Here is a 27,472-nt window from a genome sequence, read left to right as displayed (position 1 = left end):
TTGACTTTAAGTCCTTGGGTTTTAGTATTCTCAAAAAAATGCTTCTTTTCTTACATCTTCCATAGAGAACTGACAGAAGGACCATCACATCACAGAAAAAACAAAACAAAACAAACAAAAAAGAGAGAGAGAACACAGAAAAAATAGTAAGGATAATTGTTCCAGAGCAAACCTTCCCCTGCTTTTGAGGGAAGATGAAGAACATTATTAATTTAGATGTAAAGGACACAAAGTAACTGAGTAGTTTAAAAATGGAAAAATGTGATCACTTCTTGTTGCCGTGGAAAGAAGGGACATTACTTTTATTTATTCATTATTTTTTTGGTTCTTCTAGACACTGTTTCTTTGTGAAACAGTCTTGGAACTCATTTTTGTAGACCAGGATGGCCTGGAACTCACAAAGTTCTGCCTGCCTCTGCCTCCCAAGTGCTGGGATTAAAGACATGTGCCATCAGCATCCCTGCTTGTAAAGAGTGTCATAATGGCAAAACTGATTAAACATGATGACATACCTTCAGGTCTAGAAGTAGAGAGTGTTTCCCAAGAGATGAATATGATGTAGTCATTCATTGTTTATTCTACCACACTAAGTGATTTTCATGTTTTATACAAAAACTAGGTTGATAGAGAAAAATATATTCAGATATTATTTTTATAAATTCTTTAAATGGAGAATTAACAATTAGAAGGGAAACCACTTTTGGAACAGAGAACAGTGATCATCAAGATATTTGTCTGCTCAATTGACAAACACCTACGCAATAACTCTAGAAGACACCTATACAACATTCTTCTGTGAGACCCTCCACTTTCAGCACTGAACCGTTTGACAATACATTATGACATTATGATTTCAGTCTCACACCAAAATTTCCTACAGTACGAATTACTATCAGATGACTATCAGATATTTCTTTGGAAATCTTGAAAGTTTGTTTTCTAAAAATTATATATATATATATATATATATATATATATATATATATATATGTATATACATATACATATATATGTGTGTGTGTGTGTATTCTTATACGTATCCATTCACACTACATTTTTATAAATTCTGTTATTAATTGTATTAAAAAATGTTCTAATACACGTTTTAAGTTAGATCTTTAACAATTCCATGCTTATATAAAATGTGTTCTGACTATACTTTCCTTCCTACCCTGTCTTATTTACATACCATTCCTATCATCTCTTCCTTCTTCCTGACCAGTCCCTTTCCTAGACTCATGATTTCTGGTCTTGGTTTTGGCCCAATTGAGTTTAACAAAGGCCATGTGTGTGACCAATAAATTAAAACTATTTACAGGAACTTGATGGGGGTCACAGTGCATACACAACCAAAGGCAACAACCCCAACTCTCCCTGGATTTATCAGCAGTGTGTGGTGGAGCCCCCTGAACCTCTTCTCCATCCATGCCTGACTGCTGATGAACACATCCTTGTTTTAATCTAGTGCATTTATCCACAGCTGATGTGGGATCCTGAATGCTATGACTATGCTCTGAAAATGACAATTTTTAGCCTTTCTCACTATCTTCTGGCTTTTACAATTTTATTTATTTATGTATTCATTTAATTTTTATTTAACCCTCTCTTCAATATTCCCTAAACATTGCAGGGCACCATAAAAATGTCTTCTTTAGGAGGTGGGGGAGTCAACTGTCATTTATTCTCCTCAACTGTCATTATTTACTCTCCAAAATCTCTGAATTCATCCCATGTAAAAAGAGAAGCTTTCCCTATTAAAGTATAGCCATAAATATTTAAAAGACAGTTTGACAATATGTCAAATGATAGTATTAAGTTTGCCACTAAGGCCTATTAACATTCCCTCCATGGGTTTTTTGACCTGTTTATCAAAATCATGTATGGGTTCCCTTGTGCAGTGTGAGCTTCAAAATAAATCAGAAAATGCTTGGTCACCCTTATAACTGTCATGCCAATATTGCACAAACGAGTATGTTTTCTTTTGTAGGATGGCATTGTAGTTCCTGGGGCTCAATTATGGATAAAACTATTAATACCTTTTCTCTAGCATGCTGCTTGGTACCTTCTAGTGTATTTTTAAGAATATACCCTATGTGCAGTTTTATAAATTCTGTAAACAAAATTTAAAACCCTTTATTATCATAATTTAATAAATTTATGGCATATTTATAATTTTGATCACACAAATTACATGTCTTTTTTCTTATTAAACTAGTTGAAGAGTTTTATCAAAGGACACACACACACACACACACACACACACACACATATATATATATATATATGTATATATATATATATGAAAATTTAGGATTACCTAGGCTTTAAGTAAAAATAAGTTTTATGGATTCTAATTTAGCAAATAATCAGATAATCAGACATGGAGTAGGATGCTGTCTTAGTAGAGAAAAGCTAGTGGCTTTTGTTTGAATATAATAATGTCTGGAAAAATGTTACTTACATACTGCTAATACTATTTGACAATGAAAAATTAAATATATATCTCATATCAACTCATAGCAATAGTAGAGTTTGGATGCATTCACATTAAACAGAAAATTTCAAATACTATTTATTTGGAGGAAAGTCTCAAATTTTAGGGAAAAACAGCTACTCAAAAGTAGTTTTTTTTTTTAAATAAATGAGGCAAATAATACAAAAATCACCAAATTCCTTTAATCAGTATCTAATCTTCATGCTATTATGCCCTTGAAGTAATAGTTCATGTATAAAATTCAAGATTTTCATAAAAATAAAGAGTAGAACAATTTTCCTTAATCCTTTTTTTAATGTAAGCTTTAGAAATCTCATACATGGACAGCTTTACCATACTTGGAAATCTCCAGAAAATACAACCCTTGAAAGTGTTAAGAGCAGCTATGGAATGATGTCTCTAAGCCTGAAAGCGTCCTCCACTTACACACAACCTCACAAATGCTATCAAAGAAAGCCAATTATGCTTCACCTCAAAATCAACATACCTTCCAGGAAAAAAATGATTTATGAATAAATGACCACTTTTTTGGGAACTTAGATTTTTATAAATGTAAAATGTATATTCTATGACAATGAAGCTTCCAACAGCTCTTCTACCAAGTCATCTTTCAGGATGTTTTTCAACTACCATTGTCTTTGCAGCAGTGAAGCACACATTCTTTGGAATATCTATTATTTTATTTTTTTACATTTATATATAAAGAACTTGTTCTTATTATTCTATCAGGCTTATCTTTGTGCTTTCAACTGAATTGTAAACTATTCAAATAAGAGCTTCCCCTCCTCTTCATGATTCATGATCTTAGTTAAGTTTCTTGGTACCCAGAATAACAGTCAGCATAGTTTGTCTAGTGTCTAGTGTTTGGAAGGTATGTCTTCCATCCTTGCTGTTACGCTTCTCGTTCTCTGAAAACACCACCTGTTGCAATCTGGCCTCCACTCTTGCTAACACATTCAATTGTAAATTAGAAATCTATCTCACCTAGGGGAACAACTGACCAAAGCAAGTAAACCAGACTGGAAGCTGAATGTCTGTAACTAAATGGTCAGTCTGGAAAACATTAAAATTAAGTTATTTTAAGTTCAGAATTTCAAAATGCTGATATACTTCAGCTGTAGTTCTTTGGTCCTTACTCTTGATTGTTCATAGCCTTTGAGTCTTCAAGTAACTTGTTAATAATTCTGTATCAATTCCCTTTTGAAGGCTGGTAAAGTAGTGCTTCTTTGGGTTAAAACTTGGTTTTCAATAGCCTATAACTCCAAGAAACTTAATTAATATATTTATTATCATGTTCATTGATGTTAGTAACTAATCCTAAAGTTAGAATCTCACTTTCAAAATAAGGAATGCTATCTTTAAAACTGAAACACTTAAATTCTTATAGATGTAAACTGTAATAACTTAAAAAATAAGCAAATATATATAAGTGAATAAAAAAACCCAATTACCTCAGTATGAATTTATGCTGGGAACAAACTGTGAAAAATAAACAAGCAAACAAATAAAACGTCGTCAAATATGTTAGGTCATTGCAGTGCATATATCTGATTAAAATATCATATATTTAAAATATATGTGAAGACTCCAAGTTGTAGTTAATTAATTTAAACTTCATTTACCTTGGAAAAGGCACATAGACTTAGTATTTTTTGTGCATTTTCTAATACAAACATTAAATAAAGATTTATTTTTCATAAATCCACCTGCCCTGCATTTTCAATGACAGACTAGGATGTAAAGACTGACAATACATTTGATCATTTTAGAGTACTTTTCCTCAACACTTAAAAGGAATGTTTTTTGTTCTTGTTGCTGTAGATATATTATCTCACAGTGTAATTCGTGATTGTGAAAGTCAGTACCTTGAAATCATTCTATTCAATGCCATGAACAAGATCTGAAGATGAAACTGTTTCACCTCATATATAAATGAAACCAAGATAAAAGTGTCATAAAGATGTCGAGGCAGAACTTTGGGGTTTGGGAGGGAAAGGGTCTTAAAGATAGAGCATCTGACATGACAAAAACCATCCTTTATGTGAGAAGCACAAGAACCATATGGGTACAAAATTGTTTCTCACAAGGAAACTAAAAAAAGGAGAAATAATTTATTTGTAAAGTTAATTGTTTGAAACCATATAGTGTTTGCCCTCGAAACCAAGTGACTAACATTGGTACTCAGAGAAAAAGAAATCACATAGACTTTTAGGTTGTCTTTCATGGAAGCCTGGTGATGTTAGTGGCATTTAGCAAAGTCTGGAAAAACAGTGGTCTTTCTAGTGCAATGATGAAAGCTCAAATGCCTTTAATTTTTCCTTGTACCTGTGGCTATGCTAGAATTTGAACAGTCAAAATACCCAATGTGTAATGTGGGTAGAGAGACTGGTAGAATACTAGATGGAAAGGCTAAAAGGGGGTCATGTTTCTTCCAGACAACACCATGACTAAATGAGCTGCTGCAATGCCTTTGGCAACAGTTCCTCTAAAGTTCAACGTACAAAAGGAAAATGAATGAACCCTGTGAACCACTTACTGGTAATAACTCACTCTAATCTTGCCAAAGAAAGATCTGCAACCAGGTTCCCAATAATCTAAGGGTTTTTGTCATCCTAATTTCTTACAAAGAAAAGCTTTCAAACCTTCAAAGAACATTAGAATAAAATTCCTTCTGAGATTACTTTGCATTTCCTATTCATAAACCTCAAATAATAGTACACCAGGGGTAAAGTAGGAGTCTAATAAATATTCACTGCATGTCTGTCCACTTATTACCTTTTATTTAGAAAAATATCCTCAAGATCAGGTACATGTTTCCTTCTGCCATGTAGAAAACATGAAAAATCATTGTCTGGGAACAAGACTCCTTGTGTGGCTCCTGGGTGTTCTTAAAGAAGCCATTTAAATTCCCATGGGCTCAGTTTATACATCCAACATATGGGGCCATGTAAACTATATCTACCAACAACCTCAGCTATTCAACTGAACAAAAATGGAGAAAAGATTTTCCATTAAGATGAAGGACACATTTATCTCTTCAGACCAAAATAAATAAATAAATAAATAAATAAATACATGTAGCAATGCATTTGTGCTACCTCCTCTTAAAATAGAATATTCATTTTACATATAACTCTGCTTGGTGACTTGGCAGTGAAGTTAGGACTCAAAGGAAAAAAATCATACAAATAAAGTGTGCCCTCATGTTTTATTTCCTGTAATAGGTTTTCACTATGATGGTGGCTCATTTGCTAATCCTAGGCCACAAGGCAGAGTTTAAGAGCCCTAGGCATCCATGCTTTAGGTTTTCATTATTTAGTAAAGCTGCCAAATGAGATTTGGGAAGCCAAATTCTCATTAATTAGGTAAGAAATAAACAAATTTACTCTTTAAAAGAGCAGTAAATACATGGATGTCAGAAAGGAAATTAAGGTATATAAAGAAAAAATGCTGAGAGAAATAACCATTCAGTTACCATCCACCATGTCAGAAATATTAGGCATGTAACTGTGTTTTATTTTATTTATTTATTTTTGTTAAAGTACTTATAGAAGAAACAGATCTTTCTCAGTATTCCCCTATAGTTTTCTTAGCATTGACATTTATCCTTTAGGACAATATAAAAGAATTTACCGACCAGCAGACAGAATCTGTTTGTTTGCTTGTTTTTCCAATGTGTGTGAGTCTGAAAAGGGGCTGCATGCCTGTCAGTTTTAATTTATTTAGAAGCTTGAATAGAAATACAAATATAACATTGAATGAATCTTTACTAAAGCAAGATTGTGACACTAACTGTCCACATATTCTGTTGAGAAACTACCAGGAACAAACCAAACTGGGTTTAAGAAACTACAAGAGTTACTTCCAGGACAGCTTCCAATGCCACAGAAAAACAGAAAAACCCTGTCTCAAAACAAACAAACAAACAAACAAAAAACTTATAAATGGAGGAAGGGCTCCTGATCTAGGAGTATTGTCTTGATACATAACTGAAATTCATAGAAGGTACATTATTACTTTAGTTCAGAGAGAAAAGAAAACGAATTTTGAGAAGCAAGGAACAAACTGCTGTTAATTGGTTTAAAGACATGACACAGAGGAGCCATTCTGGTGGAAGAAAGTAAATGAGCTGAAAGTGTAAGGCATTTTCCAGGAAGTATTTTGCTAGTATTATTACACAATATTCTTAGATTTCTTTTTCTTCTAATCTATCTGTGTATGCAATAATGAATTGATTATGACCAAATGAACCTATAATATCTGCTGTAAAATATCAGCTATAGATTCGTAGATAACAGATGGCATATTACCACATAAATATTTTAGTTAGCCTGTAGTGTTACCATAACAACATAGCCCATACTGGGTAGTTTGCCTATTCTGGTTCTAGTGTTCCAGAACAAGATATCAGTAGGACTGTTTCTTCTTCAGTCCTCTCTCCTTAGCTTGGGAATAGCTGCTTTCCTGCTAAATCCTCTTGCACCTTCTCCTCTATGCCTACATATCCTCAACTCTCGCTTTTATAAGCACACTAAACATATTGTATTGGTGCTTCACCTTTATGAGACAATTTATCCTAATCAGTCCCTGAAAGGTTTTCTATTAAGCAGTACTATGATTGGCATGGGTGGCTTTACCTAAAGTTTGGTTCCCAAATATCTACAAAATAACACGTAACACGTATTGCCTTAGAGGCTTATTCTGTGGCTGGCACTAATAGGAAGTGGTGGAAATTTTAAAAGTTAGGAAATGCAGTCAGTGCCTCAAAGAAACTGTGGGAGCCTCTTCTTTCTCTTTTACTTCCCAGGCAAGAAGTCCTGCTTTCTTCCACTATGCGCATGCTGTGACAGGCTAATGCACAAGTACCCAAAGCAATGGAGCAAAGCAATCACTTAGAGAAACTCCCAGATTGTGGCTGAAAGTAAAGCTCTTATTTCTTGATATTCTTTCAGGTTCAGACATGGACTTCAACCTAAGAATTTTGGAAAGATGTAAACCAGTCCATAACAAAATACCATGAAACAGCAAAGACACAAATAAAACAACTGTATATACCTGCTAGTTAAAAGGGATTTCTTTGTTATTAATACACCCTCCTCTTTAAATAAGCATTGCTAAGACATGAATTTTATTTGTTTAGTTATGTGGTTGGTTTAATAAGCCAGAGTATCACATATGTACATCTCAGCATAGCCTCCAACTAAGTCCTCTTCATACACCCAAATACTGGTGCTGGTGTCACAGACAGGAAACATCATGTCCAGCAAGACTTGAGTATGATTGCTATGGATAACTAGATTTATCAGGTCATTTTTTTAGAAAATTTACTCAAAACAGTTTCAAATACCAATTAGATTTTAACTAGCCCCCTAATTGCAAGTAATTGAATGAGCAGAGCAGCCATGAACCTGCCAAGTCTGGGTTATTACACCAGTCACTCACAGTTCATTGAGACCACACTTTGATATAAGGGAAGTGTTTTAATTTTAGAAATTCAGGTTTTAATGAAAGGACAAGAGTACCATGAGTATTTAATAGAACTATTGTGTGGATTTTGGAGACAGGCAAAACACTGTCAGATTGTTGTGCATTTTTGTTCATTATTTGGCTTCCTAGTTTTTTCTAAATGTATGAGTAAGAATAAAAGTTAACAATATTTTTCTCATCTAAAAATCGCAATTACTCCAGTCAAATTTAAGAGATGACTCAGAAAATCCTAGTTTATTGCCCTTTAAGTCATTAATCACTATATATATGCATATATATATATATATATATATATAGTGTTTAACTTAAAATTTTTTCTTAAAATTACTTAAAGCCTTTTACTTTGTACTCTAGGCTGTTTTTATACTTTCCATTCATTGCTGCATTGTGAGTGTTGAGATTACAGTGGGATAACAATATTCTCACAAAGTAAAAACATTCTTGCTTAATTTGTGAATATGTTCGTTGCAAATGTATACTAGAAAAACTATACATATTCCTGAACTTCTTCACCATTTCTCAGTATTTATGTTTAATAAGTATTTATTAATAAATTCACACAGTCAGTAACGTAAATATTTATTCATGATGGAAGAAGAGTATAAAAAAAACAGTTCTAGCTCCTGCAGCTAATTTAAAAGATATTTAAATCCATATCATTCAGGTTTCTGGAGTTTTACATTAAATCAAGATATATTCAGGGAAGAGAAATTTAAGTGTTTACAACTTCATAGCAGAAGCTATGGTTTCCTGTCAAGGTCAGAGAATATCAATATACTACATTTCTAATGTAGTGCCATTAGCTCAACTTTCTGTTTCTTCAACATTCAAAGCCAAGAATCCTTTCCAAAGGATATGCTTCTCCCCCTTATAAACCTATTATGATTTATCAGCTTCTGAATCTACATGTCATACTTTAATTTTGTGCATTTCTTATTATATTATCCTGCTTCTCTAGTTTTTCCATGAGCTAAATAAAAATCACACTATTTTATCTGTAATTTAGTTTCATGTTTCACATCTGTATATTAAGTAAATAAGATGCTATATATATATTCCACATATATGTATAACATACATGTGTAAACACATTGTTTATTATACAGTAATACCTATATTGTTTTGTTTTTTGATGGTGTCTCACTGTACAACTCTGGCTGTTCTGGAATTCATTATATAGATCAGGCTAGCCTCTAGCTCACCAAGATCTTCTTGTCTCTGTCTCTCAAGTACTGGGATTAAATGCTGTGCATTTTATGTATGTATATTTTATGTCTGGCTTGGGATAAAATACATTTGATTTAGGACATTATGCCATCTCTACTCAAAATAATTGTACTATGCTATGATATTCATTATATTTTGTTCACTTATCAGGTAATATTTGTAGTGTAAACAAAACCTGTGACTTATGTAACAGCTCACATGTGTGATGACAGCATTCAGGACACCGAGACAGGAATATTGCCTGGAGTTTGAAGCTAGCTTCAGTTACAGAATGAGTTCCATGCCAGCTTGTGGTACAAATATGGAATGCCCTGTCTCAATAAAGTGAATTGATTAATCAATTACAAAACAAGAAGTCTGATGCTGTAGCAAGAAGCAGACTAAACTCTTTCCCCCCTTCTTCTGCTGCTTTCTGTAACCCAGCTTCCCCGTCACACCACAGTTATGATTTTATAAAACATTCACTTTGAAATGATTGGGCTTTGTAGCTATTAGCATATAAAAGTTATAAAAATATTTCAAATAATCCAAGTATAGCTTTAAATTTGATTTTAAAGGAAAATTTTGTCACACATTTAAATGCTTGAAATAAGGCATCTAATAAAGAGCCTGATCTACCACTCACTGTGACAATATCATTGAAAATGACTATAAAATCTGAAGGAAACACTGAAAGATTACTTCTGTGGGGATACAGAATCCATTTTGTTTCTAAACTGACCCTGAAGATGTGTCAAAACATTTGTAATATCCACAATAAAGAATGAATGCCATGGCCATTCCTGGGCTTGAAATAAAACACTCAGCACAAAAACAAATGTAGAGTTACCCCTATCTGTTTTTCCTCTGATATGCCTGCTAACATTCACTTCTAAATTCTCATAAAACATAGCCAAAAGATGCAGAAATCATTTGTCATATTAAGATCTTCTCAAGAAAAGTCTACAAGACTTTCTTTATCTTGGTCATGAAATAAGGGAAGGCATGACAGTTAATTTTTTTTTAATTAAATTAAAAAAATCCATCCCAAGCATAGTTCTACTAATGCAGTTTCCTTCAGCATCAGAAAACTGTGTATCATCCTCACAAATTTGGCAAGGACTTGAGGTATTTAATTTTTAATTTCTTTTTCTTTATGTTATATCTCCTCCCTTCAAGCCCTCCCATATAATCCTCCTTGCTCTCCTTCAGATTAATAGCCTCTCTTGTTTTGTAATTGTTTCTATTTGCTTCTATTTATATACACATATATTCCCAAATGTAATCCACTAAGTCTGAACAATGCTACTTGTATGCACACCTTCAGGGCTAACAATCAGGTTTTGAACAACCAGTTGGTGTGTTCTTCCATGGAGAAGTTTGTAAGAACAGGCTGTGACAAAGAAAAGATCAACAGTGTTTTCATTATTTGTAGTAAAATGAAATCCAGTAGCTAATTTAAAAAATATAGTAAACAATTTTTATTTATGGCAATTCTCACCTTTGTAAGAAGAAATTGCTCTAGCCTGGCTGTTGGTAATTTTCTCAAGAGACTGACCCTTCTGTTTGTTTGATATATGTGTTGTCTTATTCTCCAATGAATTTTCTGACATATTAATTATCAGTAAAGGTATCCTTTAATTTTTCTTGTAAATCAATTATAGGAAACAGAGCCTGTGGATTAGTGTTGCAAATGCATACATAGGTAAGCTCTAGTGGAAATGAGATATTTCCTAGCAGTTATACTCACTATATCCCTGCTAGAGCTCTTAATACACATCAGTCAAAAAGTTTGTTTCCTTGTCAAGATGACACTTCACTTACAGGCTCTTGTATGTTTGAGACTGTTTTGAAGACATTGGGGACTCTCCTTGTGGTAGTTCAACATTTAAGCTTCTGCCCTGACTCACTGAGCTCACATAAGATATATCTGAAAGCTTTAGTACAAATTTACTTCGAATAAAGTCTTCAATTCATTTTCATGGCACCAAAAAGACAGCTTTAATAACTGCAATGACAAATAAACTGGAAATCATTCCAGGCCTTTTCACTTAACTGACAAGTAGAACACTCTCATAATGAGCCGCAGGTTTTACGTTTTCTCTTTGACCATAATAGCTTCATTTAAGAGCGTCAGACCCTGACACTTCATCATTTATCTACATTATTTCTCATCTTCTTTCAAATAAATTATGGAATACTAGACTGAGCACATAAAAACAAAGTGACTTGTTATCAGTAAACAGTAAGATAAATTGTCCAGAAGTTCCTCATTTAGTTCCTTTTAAATTTAAGGGCAAGTTATTGGGCGCACCTTTTTTTTTTTTTAACTTCCAATGTTTGCATTTTTACAGCCATCTTATTTTTCTTTGCCACTGGCCTTTGTGCACTCATCCAGATCCTGCCGTGGAAGGCATAAAGTAATCCCATTATCCCAAGGTTGGCCGAGAAAGTACAAAGAGGCAGAAGGGGAAAAAAAATCACATAAACAACTGGGAGAGATTTCTCCACATCTGTAAAACCTATCCATAATACATCTTGTCATACTAGAAAATGTGACACTTCCAATGTAATGAACATTTTGTCTATAAGTTCTCCAGACTGTAGAAATATAGCCCTCATTTTAAATTGCTGGGTGAGTGCCATATTGTCTCAGGGTTTTAAAAGCACAAGGAACTGGAGGAAATCAAATAAAATCCCTATCAGTTTGTTAGAGAAAACCCCACATCCCTTCTTTCTTACCTATTGGTTTAGTATGGACTTCCAAACACATGAAGGCCCATGGCATATTAAGATAAACAAACCTGAACATTAAAGAACATCACAGAAGCACACATGATTTCACATGCAGTAACACACATGGAAGAAGCCGCTTCAGGCTGTGTTTGTCAGTAAAAGGTGCCAATTACAAACATGTTTGGAGTGATTACTGATTAACTGACTTTCAGCTCTAAGCTAGAATTAACACGCAGAATATATACATTTGTTTTGTATTGCTTCTCCCCCCTTAAAAACCTATTATGATTTAGCAGTGTCTGAATCTACATGTCCCATTTTAATTATGTGCATTTAGTATTATATTATCCTGCTTCTCTTATTTCATGAGCTAAATAAAAGTCACAACTATTTTATCTGTAATTTAATTAATTTCATATTTAACATCTTTATATTAAGTAAATATGTTGCTATATATATTCCACATATATGTATAACACACATATGTGTTCCTTGATTCTTTAGTGTCCCTAGGTGGCAAGCTGCACATCTCAGGTAAGGGCTCATAAGGACATTGTTGAGCTCTGTGGGAAAACACAAGCATATCCTCTTTCTTAAGTCGACACTGGGACATGAGGTTTCCATTGGAGGGTGATAGAATCATTCCATCTTACTAGATGTAACATGTGCTGATGGGTAAGTATGCCCAGTGTTTATAACCAGGCTTGAGTCCTTATTTGTGAAAGGTAAGAAAATTCAAGTGGCATAACAACTTGATTAGGGCCAGATATGGGTCTTGTTTAGCCTTTGGCAATGTAGATTTGGCTAGGATATTTCTGAGTGTTCTATAGGTTGTCTTCACAATGGCCTGCCCTTGAGGTTTGTAGGTGATACCAAAGGTATAGCTTATCATCTAGGAACTAAACTAAATTTTTGCAAAGGATAAGCAGGGGCATTATCAGTGTGTATGGCCCTTAGCACCCCCATGTTAAGCATGGCTGAACTGAGGGCCTTAACATCATTGGAGGCCTTTTCTCCTTATATGGCCACAAGATACACAAAGAAGGAGCAGCATATCTTCCATGACATGAACATAGGAGATACTACCAAACTGGGTTTGGGATGAGTGACATCCATCTGCCATATTGCATTGGGAAGGATCCTATGGGGGTTCATGTCCTCTTAAAGAGGGGTTCCAGGGGCATCAAAACCAAAGGAGCATAGCAGGACAGGCTACAACTAAGTGTTTACCTTGAGAAATAGTAAGTTCTGGGAGGAGCCTGTGTAGACTCAGGGGAGACACCTGGAATTGTTCATGAAGCACTCTTGTTTATTCAAGGAGATTAAGATCTACAATCGTAATCATGGTGTCAATTTAATAATTGCCCCTGGCCAAAATGCCTGGGAGTCCAGTGTGTGACAAAATGTGAAAAATGTACCAAGGGTGGGCTCTCTAGGCTAATGTGTCTTGTATGGATAATATGGTCACATATAAAGTATTTGTTCATTTTTTGACTTAAAAAAGGGATGAATACAAATAGCTTGGACCAAGTACTGGCTGCCAGAGGAAATATTGACAGGCTTAGACTGACATTTCATGATGAACTTCAGGAGGGCTAGTAGTTCTCCCAATTTTACAGAGCCTGAGTTGGGTCACATGTTTCATTCTTGGACACTGAATTAAGACATTAAACTCATTTTTGCTGAAATCTGTGAATGCCAGGGTAGATTTAGGAATAGTAGAAAATGAAGAGGCACTGTGGAGGTCTGACTTCCAAGAGAGTAGGGTAAGTAAGGCAACAAGTCTTTTACCTTTGAGGCAGTATCCTAGGGAACCCAATGATCATTTCTTTCAAGCTGGTAGAGTCTGCCCATAAGGGCTGAGAATGTCACAGGAAAAGTAGAGGACAGTTTAGTGTGGCTCCCCAACATAAGATCTTTGGGCCAACATATTGCCTTAAAGATGAGACAGAAGGCCATTTAAAATTTTGAGGCAATTTTTTTGTAGATCTCAGAACTCTTGGTGTATCCACATTAATGAGCCTGATTGCTTGGTGCTATTACATATTAGTAGCACATTGCTTGACTTTAACATTTTTATTTTCATGGAGTTCATAGTTAAGAGAATGCCTTAAATCATAGAAAAGATTTTGAACTTTGAACATTTGAACAGTGTTAGGAATGCTAACTCCTCTGGGAGCATTTATAGGTGAATTTGCATTTTACTTGATGTGATAAAAAAAAAAAAAGAATTTCAGTGGCTAAGAGTGAAATGTTATGATTTAAAATGATGTGTTGAGGTAGTGTTGTGTAGGTTAATCCTCACTAAAGAAACACATGGCTGTATTTAGAACTATCATGTAAATACACCTTTGGGTGTACCTGAGATTGTTTCTTGAAAAGAATCACTGATGAGCAAAGACCCAATCTGAACATGGTGACACCAATTCATGGCCTTAGGTTTCAGGTTCATTAAAAAAAGAAAGTAGTAACCTCTAGGCCCTAATCATTGGGGGGTACATAAAATGTCTCTTGCCTGCCCACTAAAGACTCAGGGATCTGGGGGCAGCTCCCCATACCACAAACCATCTTGCACTGCATCTGCCACCACTGGAGCCTTGGCCCTTTCCCCACTGGGAGAGGGGTGTGCCTGGGTACCTCTGCTGAAAGACCCTAACTGTAGGCCCTAATTGCCCAGAGCACATTGGGTGCCCTGTCCCTGCTTACCAATGCCTCAGAGACCTAGGGACAACCTCTCCACACCCAAAAACATCCTGCATGGGTTCTGCCACCTTCAATTTCTTGGCCCCACCTTCAATTGGAAGAGTTCCACAAATGTATCAGTATCCAGCAGAATCAGGAGGGACCCATCTCCACCTGAAGGAAGAGTCTCCTCCTCAGTCACAGGCCTACTGACACAAATTGGAGGGAAAGAAACCTGAAAAACCCACTGGAGGGAGAGATGCATAGACAAAAGTATAAGAATACATGCAACAACATAAAAAACAATATACCACCAGAAACTAGGTGTTCTACATCAGCAAGACCTGAACATCCCTACACAGACAAAGCAGAAGAAAATGACCTTAAATATACCTTTGTGGGGATGATAGAGGTTCTTAAAGAGGAAATGAGAAATTCCCTTAAAGCAATGCAGAAAAGACAAACAAAAAATGTAAGAAATCAACAAATCCCTTAAAGAAAACAAGGAAAGTTAAGGGAGGAAAAAAAAAAAAAAACAAATAAACAGGTGAAGGAAACAGTTCCAATAGTTTAAGACTTGAACACTGAAATATAGGCAATAGAGAAAACAGAAACTTCTGGAATGCTAGACATGGAAAATACAGGAAAACAATCAGGAACTACACATATGGACTAACAGAATAAAGAGATGTAAGAGAGAATCCCAGTTCCTCAATAGAGGAAGTAGATACATCAAGCAAACAAAAAAAAATGTTAAAGCCAACAAATTCTTAACACAAAATACTCAGGAATCTGGGACACTTCCAGACTAAACGTGAGAATAATAGATATATAGAAGAAGGTAAAGAATTCCAGTTCAAAGACACAGAACACATATTCAATAAAATAATAGAAGAAAACTTTTCCAACCTTAAGAAGGATATGCCAATGAAAGTACAAGTTTACAAAACAGCAAATAAAAATTCCTTTAATAATCAAAACAGCAGACATACTGATTAAAGAAAGAATATTAAGAGCTGAAATGGAAAAGGGCCAAGTAACATATAAAGACAGACTATCAGAATTACACCTGACTTCTCAATGGAAATTCTGAAAGTTGGGTGGTCCTACAAACATTAAAGCTACAATCATTAAAGGACCACAGATACCAGCCCAGACAACTATACCCAACAAATATTTCAATCACTATAGACAGGAAAAAAAAAAACAGATAACCCATGACAAAACTAGATTTAAACAATATATATCCAGAAATCCAGTCCTACAGAAAGTACTAGAAGGAAAATTCCAACACAAGGTGTTAGCTATACCTACAAAGACACAGACAATAGGTAATCCCGTATTACCAAAACCCCCATAAGGGAGACACACACAATACCACCACCAACAAGAAATTCCAAAATAACAGGAATTTTAACAATCAATCACTCATCATTAATATCTTTTAAAAATATCAACAGTCTCAATTTGCCTATAAAAAGACAGGCTAAAAGAATGGAAACAAAGACAAAAATCCATCCTTCTCCTGAATAAAAGAAACATACCTAAGCTTCAAATACAGACATTACCTCAGAGTAAAGAGCTGTGTAACATAAAAAGTAAAAGACTCAGAGACTGATATTGAGGTTTAAACTTCAAGCTGAAGGTCAGAAAAACAAAGTAGCAGACCATTATCTCTTACCATTACTTCAGACTAAATGGGCTGATCCTGCTGCCTTTCCTCAGCATGGCTGGAAAATCCTGAGACTAAATGACTTCCTATCCTTCTTGATACTGAGCCTTCTATCTTCATTATGGCTGGAGAAGAAATGCCTCATCTTCACTCATCTTCAGTGTGGCTAGAGAATGAATGACTCCTACTGAAATAATGAAGATGCAGAGTCTATCTTTTATATTTCTCTAGTGCTGGGTTACAGGCATGTGATTTGTTACTCTTTTAGACTTATTATCTTTTGTTTCACCAGGTGGTCTTGAACTCAAAGAGATTGTCTACCTCTTAATCTTGAGCTCTAAGATTGAAAAGGTGTGTACCACCTCCTCTGGGCTACTGGCTGCTTGGATTAAAGGTGTGTGACTGGCTTATATGGATTAGGGCTAATTTTGCTTTCTGAATCCTCAGGAAAGCTTTAATAAATCATTAGTAATAAAGTACTACAATTCCTGTATTTTTTGGTCCAGTACACAAAGAAGGCTACAACTAACATAAAAAACCTATATATAATAAGCACAATAAGTATATTCAATATATACAGGAAATGAGTTTGTCATCAGTGTCTAGTCCATTTGCATTTTAAAATTTCAGAGAAAAAGCTTAATTATCTATCCTATCTTGGTGAGCCCAACGTCTTTTACCTAATTCAATTTCTATACTAATTTGCTTTTTAAATTATCTTTTTTATGTTCTTCGAATTATTTACACTCTACACATCTTTAGTGAGTTTCTTTTTTGGAGTCTTGTAAACAAGAAAAACTGTAACTATACTAACTAGTCTTCAAATCCCTGAGAGACCTGTGAAGGAACTATTATTAACTCAGTAAGCAAAAAGTGTGAGATAGTGTGACTTCCAAAACTGTGAGAAATGACATAAACTGTTGGTTTCCTGGACAATCACCCAATGTTCCTGTGCAATCTTGGGGCATCCAACTTCAGCCTATAAGCCTAGAATCTCTGACAGGCTTTTCTTTTAAGAAAAATTTTGAAGGATTGCCACGCCTTGACTTGGCAAGTTTGGCAGTCACATATTTTTGGTGTTCTGCTTGCCCAATTTGGGCAGCATACTGTCAGCAGTCAAGACAAGGTTACTTTCTTGCCCGGTGGTTTACTTTTACCACAAAGAAAGCAAACTCCATGTGAGTTTCTACGATGCCTATCATCTTCTTTTAAGAAGATTGGTGCTCCCAGAAACAGAGATGTCTTATTCTCCTAAAAAAAAAAAAAAAAAAAAAAAAAAGTCTATGTTACTAAAACCTTTTAAATGCTATATACCGTAGATATCTGAAGTTTTTTTTTTTTAAGATGACCTGTCTTTTTAAAACATATCTCTATTTGACTTTGAAGACATTACCTAATGTAATTACAAGTTAAATTATAATAGGTGATTAATTACTTACGTACATTTACTTATTATATTATATGGTTGGTAATAACTTTCAATAACTAAAAATTTGCATTACATTTATAACTGAGCTTTATAGGTACAACAACTTGAACAAGAATAGAAATATATGTGCGATATATTTTAACAAATCACTCTTAAATTTGTACTAATTTATAATATTTGTATCATATATATACATATATATGTATATATATATATATTTCAAACCCTATGTTAAATATTTAAAACCAGTAGCTGCTTTTTAAAACTAGATTCATAATCTATCTTTTTACCTATATTTTTATCTAAATTTTCTAGAAATATTCAATATTCTACCTTTTTTATCTTATCATATCTATATACTCCTTTTTTCTTTTCCAGAGAAGATTCGATAATGTACTCCTTTGAAACTATCATATCTGTATCCTCTTCTATTTGTCAATACAGAAACCTTGATCTAATCCTCTCTGTTAAACTTCTTTTCCTGATTATAACAACATTTTGTAACAAATTTCTCTAAACAATGGCAAATGTCCAAATGAATCAAAGACCTCAACATAAATACCACCACATTGAGGCTCTAAAAAGGGAAGGTAGGAATAACCCTTGAAAGCTTTGGCATAGGAGACGACTTCCTGATCATAACACCAGTAGCATAGACACTGAGATTGACAATTAAAAAATGGGACCTCCTGAAACTGAGAAGCTTCTGTAAGACAAAGACAAAATGCTATCCTACAGAATAGGAAAATATCTTCACCAACCCCCACATTTGACAGACAGCTTGTCTCCAAAATATACAAAGAAGTCAAGAAAGTAGACACTAAAACACCAAATAATCCAATTAATCAAACTGAAAAAAACGGGGTACAGATCTACATAGTGAATTTTCAACAGAGGAATTCCAGTGTCCAAATGGCACTTAAGTTATTGCTCAACATCCTTTGCCATCAGGGAAACGCAAATCAAAAACAAAATCGAGATACCATCTTACATCTGTCAGAATGGCTAAAATAAATAAATAAATAAATAAATAAATAATAATAAAAAACACCAATGAAAACTTATGCTAGAGAGGATGTGGAGTAAGGGAAAATACTCTTCCATTGTGAGTGGGAGTACAAATTTGTACAGCCACTTCGGAAATCAGGATGGTGGTTTCTCAGGAAATTGGGAATTGATCTACCACAAGACCCTGTAATACCACTCTTGTGCATAAACCTGAAGGATGCACATCATACCACAAGGACATGGAAGCAACCTACATGCCTGTGAACCAGAAAATAGATAAAGAAAATGTTGTACATATGCACAATGGAATACAACTCACCAGTAAAAATTCATAGGCTAATGGGTGGAACCAGAAGAAACAATCCAGAGCGAGGTAACCCAGACACAGAAAGACAAATTTAGTATGTTCTCACTTGATATAAAGCAAAGGATAACCAGCCTACAATTCATACCCCAGAGAAGCTAGGGAACAAGAAGGACCCCAAGAGTGATACACATGGACACCTCCCAGAAAGGGAAATGAACAGTATCTCTTGAGAAAATTAGGAGTATAGGGAGTGGGAGAAGAGAGAGGAGCGAAGAAAGGGAGGGGAGAGAGAAGAAAATGAGAAGGAGAGAAAGGGAGAAAGGGAGAAGGGGAGAAGGAGAGGAGAGAAGTGGAGAAGGGGAGGGGAAAGTGAACATGAGGAATCCAAAAATTACAGTTGGGAGATAGGATAGAGAGGGAGAACAAGGAATGATATGTTATAAGAATAGTCTGTTATGGGATTAAGGAAACCTGGTCCTAGGGCAATTCCTAGGAATCTACAAGGATGGTCCAAAACGAAGAATCTAAGCAATAGTAGAGAGGCTACCTCAAATATCTTTTCCCTAGAGATCGTTAACTACCTTAAATACCATCAGAGAGCCTTCATCCAGTAGCTGATGGAAGCAGAAGCAGAGATCCACAGCTGAGCACTGGGCCAAACTCCTGTAATGATGAGGAAAGGGGTCAACACAAAGAAATAGTTGAACTGAACAAGGGGGAGAACCAAACTAGGTCCCCTGAATGAATGTGTCAGTTGGGAGGGTGGAGAGTGGGCAGTGTATGGATCTATTCACAGTTGGACCAGTATTTATCCCTCGTGCATAAACTAGTTTCTTGGAACCAATTCCCTATGGAGGATTACCTTGCTCAGCCTAGTCGGGGGTGGGGGTGGGGGAAGACCTCAGTCCTGCCCCATATCATGTGAGACTTTGATGACTCCTCAGTGGAGACCCCACATTCTCTGAAGAATGGATGGGAGCTGAGATGAGGAGATGGTGGGGGGAGTAGACACTGGGACAATGGGATTGGTATGTGAAATAAGATTGTTTTGAACACACACACACACACACACACACACACACACACATATATATATATATATATTAAAAAATAAGAAGAAAGTTAGCTGTTTTCATTTGTTTTGTTTCTTGACTATTTCTTGACCAGCTACTTCATACTTTTCTTTTTGTATGACTTTCCACCTATGTTGGACTGTACCCTCAAACTGTGAGTTAAAATAAAACCTCTCTTTTCTAAGGCTGCTTTCAAAAGTTAATTTGCCATAGTAAAGAGAAGTGTAACTAATATCAAACTGTATTGAAATTAGTGATAAACAACAGAACCCAGAAATAATTTAAACAGAATTTTTTAGTATAAAAATTACAAATTAGTAATAGGTAATAAATAGGAGACATTAAATAATTCTAAAAATATCAAGTGGAAATAGCCTCACACCTGTAAGAAAGCATACACAACAGTTAAACTCTTAGAATACTTCATTTGCTTCTTCCAATAATTGGCTAGAATGTGTAACTTTCTGACTATGGTTAATCTGTTGCTAACTAGAAGGTGAAGAAGTACAATAATTGAGAACCATAAGTGGGCATGGTGGCACATGCCTTTAATATCAGCACTTGGGAGGCAGAGTCAGAGACAGGATAGATCTTTCAGACGAGGAAATCCTGCCTCAAACCCCTCCTTCACAACAGAGAAAGAGGAGAGAGAGAGAGAATAAATGAAGAAAGAAGGAAGGAAAGAGAGAGAAAGAAGGAAGATAGGAAGGAAGGAAGAAATGAAGGAAGGAAGGAAGGAAAGAAAAAAGGAAGGAATGATAAGAAAGAAAATATTCACAGGAATCAGAATGTAAATTGGGAAGGTTCCTTCCTTCCTCTCTCTTACTCTCTCTCTCTCCCTCTCCCTCCTCTTCTAGTGAAAATCTGTATCTTGACAGCCAGTAAATATCGCCTCACATGCTGCCAGAAACATTGTCCTGGAAACAAAGGGAAAGGTGCACAACAGGCAGCATGAGAAATTCTTCCCTCTGCTTTGTTCTGTAGACTCCAATGAGACAACTGAAGAGATGCTCAGAGTGTTGAAGTCTTTAATGAGTGTGTATTGTTGACATGGGTCTGTCCCTGTCATGGACACTAGCCCCACATACAGAGAGAAGTGGTAAAGTGCTCCCACCCACCAACCAAGAGGTGAACCTCAGAAAAACAGCAACACTTTCCCTTCTGGTCCATGGGAAGATTTTGGTAATATGTGCTTAAAATGTCCACCATAGCTTTCTCCCCCAGAATGGTTATGTCCTGTGGACTGTTCTTCTACAGAGACTACTACCAATTTTATCTAAAATGTTTCCTTGATTCACTCTACCATAAACCGTGTTTTTCACCTGTATGAAATAATCCTGCTTCCATGTACATTTGAATGTAGTAGCCCTGCCTCCTTCTTTATCTGTATGTAATAAACCTACTGCCTTATTCATCTGAAGTAATAATATTGCCTCCTTGTATATGTGTATATAATACCCCTGCTTCCTTATTCATATAATACCAACCCCTCTTTCACCTGTAAGGAATAACCCTGCCTACTTGTTTATCTTATATAAGCCTTCCTCCTTGTTCATCAGTATGTGTACCTCTGCCTCCCTGTTCAGCTGTATAATAACCCTGCCTCCTTGTTCAACTGTATGTAATTACCACAGGCTTTCTCTTAAATTCTAAGTTGTAAGTATGTTGAGCTTCTTGGGTACTGTGGTTTCTCCATCAAGAGTCAAATCCACTGGAACCCTACATATTTATGTGTCTATATATTTGCATTTTCTTCATTTCCTGTTGTCCCTAGTCAGGTCAAGTCAATGAGGCTATACCAAAGTCTCAGCAGCATAGTATCTATCATCTCCTCTCCTACAAAGATTCATATGGACTCAAAAGGGCAAAGGAAAATATTTATTTTAATTCCAGTATCAGCTCCAGAATACCAGAGTATAGAAGGATGATTTGGATCTGGAAGACACTAAATACATTTAAAACTGGCAAATTAATATCTATCTATATAGATGTATGTATATACATACATATCACATATGCATATGTAATATCACATAGGAAATATAATCATATTATGACAAAATATATAGAGTAATATCAGACAAGGTAGTAATATGATCCACAATTTTATGTGAGCTATTTGTTCTGTTAAATAATTACAAAAATTTAAGTTATTGTCAAATCAACATATTACCCAAGTATCTTGTCAGCTAAAATTTAAAGAAATTATCACTGAAGAAAAATCTTAAAATTATTTAAAGAACAAAGCTATTTCTTGGATTGTTCGCTGCTATAATAAAACCAATATAAATAACCTGCCTCAGGAAACAGAGTGAAAATTAGATTAATACCCACTATCAAATATTATTCAGTAATTTAAAAAGAAATAGTAAAATGCCTATTAACTGTAAATAAATATCTACATATGTTAATTATATGCAGTCTAGTGATAAGCAGGTTTTCATATTAGAGTCAATCTTTGGTATTAGCTACGGTATTGAACACTTAAGGAGTACCAAGAGCTTGCTATGTGCTCTCAATTAATTATATTGGCAGGCGAATGAAGGATTATCTTCATTACAATAAAATTCTATTTTCATAAATATGTTCTTATACATATTTATAGAAGTAATACTAAAGTTATTGCTGATAGGAGAGGTAATAAGTATTTTTATATTAACATGTTTGCAACTGAACATTTTGTATTTCTCATCCTGAAAACATTATTATTTGGAAAAAATAAATGCTAATTAAAAATTCAGAACTGAAACAATGTGTATTCTCATTACAATCTTCCACCCAGATTGTGGACACAATAACAAATGCATTTAAGAGCTACACACTAACATTATTAATTTATAACCTGTTATAACCTAGCCACTCATAAAATTACTAGATTACTTAGTTTACTTCTTATAAGAATCAGAAGAGATTTTGCTTTTTATTATAACAAAGATTAATATTTCTATAATTATTTTAAATCCAAACATCTCTAATTATTGTTTTGAAAACATTAATTTAGTAACTTGATTTTAATCTAGATTCGCTGATGTAAGTTTTCACAGTTGATTCACTTAGATTATCAGTGACTGGAACTGAAGGACATGAATTACATTTTAAACCCAGGAAAAAAGACATCAATTTTTGTCTCCCAAAAATACAGAGAGGATGTCATCAGAACTGTATAATAGTAATCAAAAATGATGTAGAGTCTGCTAAGCAAGATATAACAAAAATTTAATCAAAACATGTACCATTCTTTTATCTTGATACAAAGGATTTAATAATGTCCATGAGATTCTGCCAACCTCTGTTAATATTAGGAGTTCATCTAAAACCCAACACTGTAGGGAATCTGACCAGAAGTCCTATTTGCTTGTCAAATCCATTTTCCTAAGCCATCTGCTGTCAGACTCCATATTCAATACTTCATGTTTCACCAGCAATACCTGGAGTAAAACTGGAACTCTGATACCCCTACTGCATAGGATCTGACCCAGTATTCAAGACCAGGTAATCAAACGAACACCAGCAGAGGCTTGTGAACTCACCACAAACTTCTAACTACAAAAGGTAGAGTCCTAGGCTCAGAGGCTGCACTTGTTGTAGCACTAGATATAAACCCAGAGACAAATATTGGGATTGAACATGAAGATCAGAGAAGCAAAGCAACCATCCATTAGCTCTTATCTCTACCAAGGCTGGGATGATCCTGTCATCATTGGGACTACAGACTGAATGCTGTAGACTAAATATTGAATACCCTCGTGAGACTCTGAGCTCGTGTCTTATAGTCTTCTCTAGTGATGGAATCAAAGGCATACACCACCACCACTAGTGTGGCTACTGGTATTAAAGGTGTGCTCTACCACTGTCTGACATCTATGGCTGTGGCTAGCTTAAATAAAATATCACCACAGTTTATCCCTCACTAGTGAATACCAAATCTGACTTGCCATTCATTTGCCAACAAAGTAGGCCCAATACAGTACACCAAGCAGTCTTCAATTATTTAAAAACTGATACATACCATATAAGGATCCAAACAACTACTCATTGAAGACAAGATAAATATATACACATAAAACCCAAACAAATAAACAACAACAGCAAAACCACTTCCAGTGACTGAACTTTATATAGATGCCTAGGTTCCATGACAAAAACACAAACAACATGGATAAACAACACAGTACATCTCTTCCAGGTATTAACTCCCCCATTATATTGTTCCCTGAGAAAGTCAACATAACTAATAAACAGGACTTATAAGTATGGTAAAGGAATCTAAAGAGCATATGGGCAAATACCTGAAGTAGGACTATGAAAACAAACAACTAAATGATATAATGAAAACAACTTAAGTGTGAAAATTAATTTTAGAAAGAATCTCTAACAAAACAAACTAAAATAAAACCATAAATGAAAACTTAGTCAAATGAAAAACACACATAAAAATTCTCAAAAAGAGACTGGATCAAGTAAAATAGAAAGTTATTAAGTTTGAACAAAGCCTAGAAGTAATGTATCTATCACCCAATCAAAGAAAGTGATAAATCTAGGAAATACCAATTAATAAAAAGTGCAGGAAATTTGAAACACCATTAAAAAATCTCATGCTTATCTATGAGAAGAAATCATGGAAGAAAAGTCTCCAAGTCTGAGAAAATATATACTTCTTAATGTTGAAGATACATGTAACCCAACAAGTAGATAAGATTAGAAAAGAAGCTCTCAAATTGCATAATAATCAAAACAACTTGTAAGGAAAAATGAATATTGAAAGTGGATGAAGAGAAACATCAAGTCACATAAAAAAGGCAGACTCATCAAAATACAAATATATTTATCAAAGGAAGCTTTGAAATAAAGAGAAGTGCATGGATTTATATTACATAGAATATGGGTCTTAGCCAGAAGGACTGAGCAGTCTAAGGGACTTCAGACAGTGGAGCCAGGATGTATCCCTGGTGCACAAAAGGACTTTGTGAACACATCCCCCATGGAGGGATAACTGCCTTAATCTAAAGACAGGAGAGAAGCCCTAGTCGCTATATCACATGACCTGTCAGATCTACATGACCCCAACTGGATGGCACTCCCCTACATATGGAATTGGGGTTGGGGGATTGGTGGGGAGGGTGGTTAGAGTGCATGTGAGAGGGCAGAGAGGGTAAAACGGAGGGAAGAAGGGAGGGAGGGAGGGAGGGAGGGAGAGATGGAGGGAGAGGGAACTGGGATCAACATGTAAAATAATAAATTAAATTTAAAAAAATGCTTTGATTCCAAAATTTAAGTTCAAGGACATGTTACTGGGGAAAAGGATTTATATTTTTGTTTCCACAGAAAATGAAAAGATGTGGATCCCTTCCAGACAAATGTGATTTGATCAAGCCATACCGCCTGAAACAGAGTACCAGGTAATCCTACATTCAAAACAGCTGGACAAAGCAGCCTTACAGACTACAGCCAGGATTTCTGCATCTTCTTTGAATCCTGCAGGACAGCGCCCCTTACCAGCAGGAAGTAGTTTGGAAAGAATGATACCCAAATTCCCAAATATTGTCTATAAATGTTTGTTATATAAAATAAATAAATTAAAAAGAATGAAAAAAAAAAAAAAAAAAAAGAATAGGCACCAACAAGAAAACCAGGGAGATAGAGTGGGTAATTTAAAAATCTTGCCAATAAAATTTTCCAGAGCCAATTTTCAGTAAAAAATTCTACAGGACCTTCAATTAAGAATTAACACTGAACATCAAATTACTTCTTAAAAAAGGAACACATCTAAACTTTTTTATGGATTGAGTATTAGCCTGACATCAAAACAAGACAAAGAGCCATGAAAATAAAAATTGTAAACGGATCTCTAATGAAGTGGATATAAAATTTCTCAGTAGCATACTTGCAAAATTCAATACATAAATTATTATCCTAAATATGTATGGATGACTCAACATACACAAATCAATAAATGTATTTCATCACACAATCTGAATGAAACAGAAAAACCACATATCATCTCATTAGATGTAAAAAGGTCTTTGGCAAAATTCAACATCCATTTATGATAAAGTTAATGGAGAATCTAGGAATACTGGTGACTCATCTCAGCCTATCAATGGCAACACACAATAAATCTTTAGCCAATATTGTGCCAGAGAAAAATTCAAATTATTTTCTGAGAATATGAGGAATAAGACAAAGATATCCATTCTGTCAATTCCTCTTCAATATAGGGCCTAGAATCTTAGCTAGAGGAATAAGACAATTAATGGCGATAAAGGGAGTATAAATGGTAAAACAAGTCAAGTTATCTTTATTATAATAATAAATTCTATTCATTTAATAACTTCCTTCGTAAAACCAGAAAAGACTACAGCTGTGGAATATATTCATCAAATTATCAGAATACAAAATTGTCACATTAAGATCAGTAGACTTCCTTTCCATACATATGATAACAAGGAAGGAATCAGGCAAACAATCCGATTCTCTGTGATATAAGCATGCCCTACATTTCCTTGAATAAGTCTAACAGAGGTGGTAAAATAATGCACAATAAAGAATTTAAGATAGTGAAGAAGATCAGAAGATGCAAAGACTGTTTTCATGTAGTGTAGATATTGTGAAATTGCTATTATAGCAAAATAAATTTAAAGATTTAATATGAACCCCACCAAAATTGGAATTTCATTAGGAAATAAAAATATACCAAGATAGTAAAATAAATACTAACAGTGAATTACCTCATATTTTATTATTGCCATCTTTAACTTTAAATTATACTATAGAGCTATAGTCATAAAAACATGTTATTGCATAAAACAAGGTCCATTTAACTGTGGGTTAGAATTTTAGATACAGAATTACATTCAACTCCTGAAGTCACTTAAATTTTGATAAAGATATCAAAAATTCATAGTGGCTAAAAATAAACAAATGAAGTAAATAAACTAATTCATCTTTAAAAAAATGGTATTGGTCAAACTAGATAATTATATAAAGAAGAATGAAACTAGATCCTAACTACCATCCTTCAAAAATCGTAATTCCAACTTGATCAATGCCATTAATATAAGATCTGATGCCTTCATAGAGGAGATATTAGTGAAAAATCTGAAATAATAATCACATGAAAGGTATTTCTGGCAAACTGGGTGGGTAGCACAGGCATGAAGACTAGTGATTGACAAATGGGATGATGTGAAACCAGAGTCTAGGAAGCAAAGAACATGACTATTTGAGTAAAGAGGCAAACTGAAGAATAGTAATAAATACCAAATATCTATTTGACAAAGAGTTAGTATCAAGAATGTGCAGACTCCAAAAAAATCTTAAACATAAATAAAACCAATAATCTAAATTAAACAACATCAACAACAAAAAACCAAAATTC

This window comes from Phodopus roborovskii, unplaced genomic scaffold (genome assembly GCF_943737965.1).
Source record: "Phodopus roborovskii unplaced genomic scaffold, PHOROB, whole genome shotgun sequence".
Classification (NCBI taxonomy): Eukaryota; Metazoa; Chordata; class Mammalia; order Rodentia; family Cricetidae; genus Phodopus; species Phodopus roborovskii.
Note: the sequence above shows the minus strand (reverse complement) of the source record.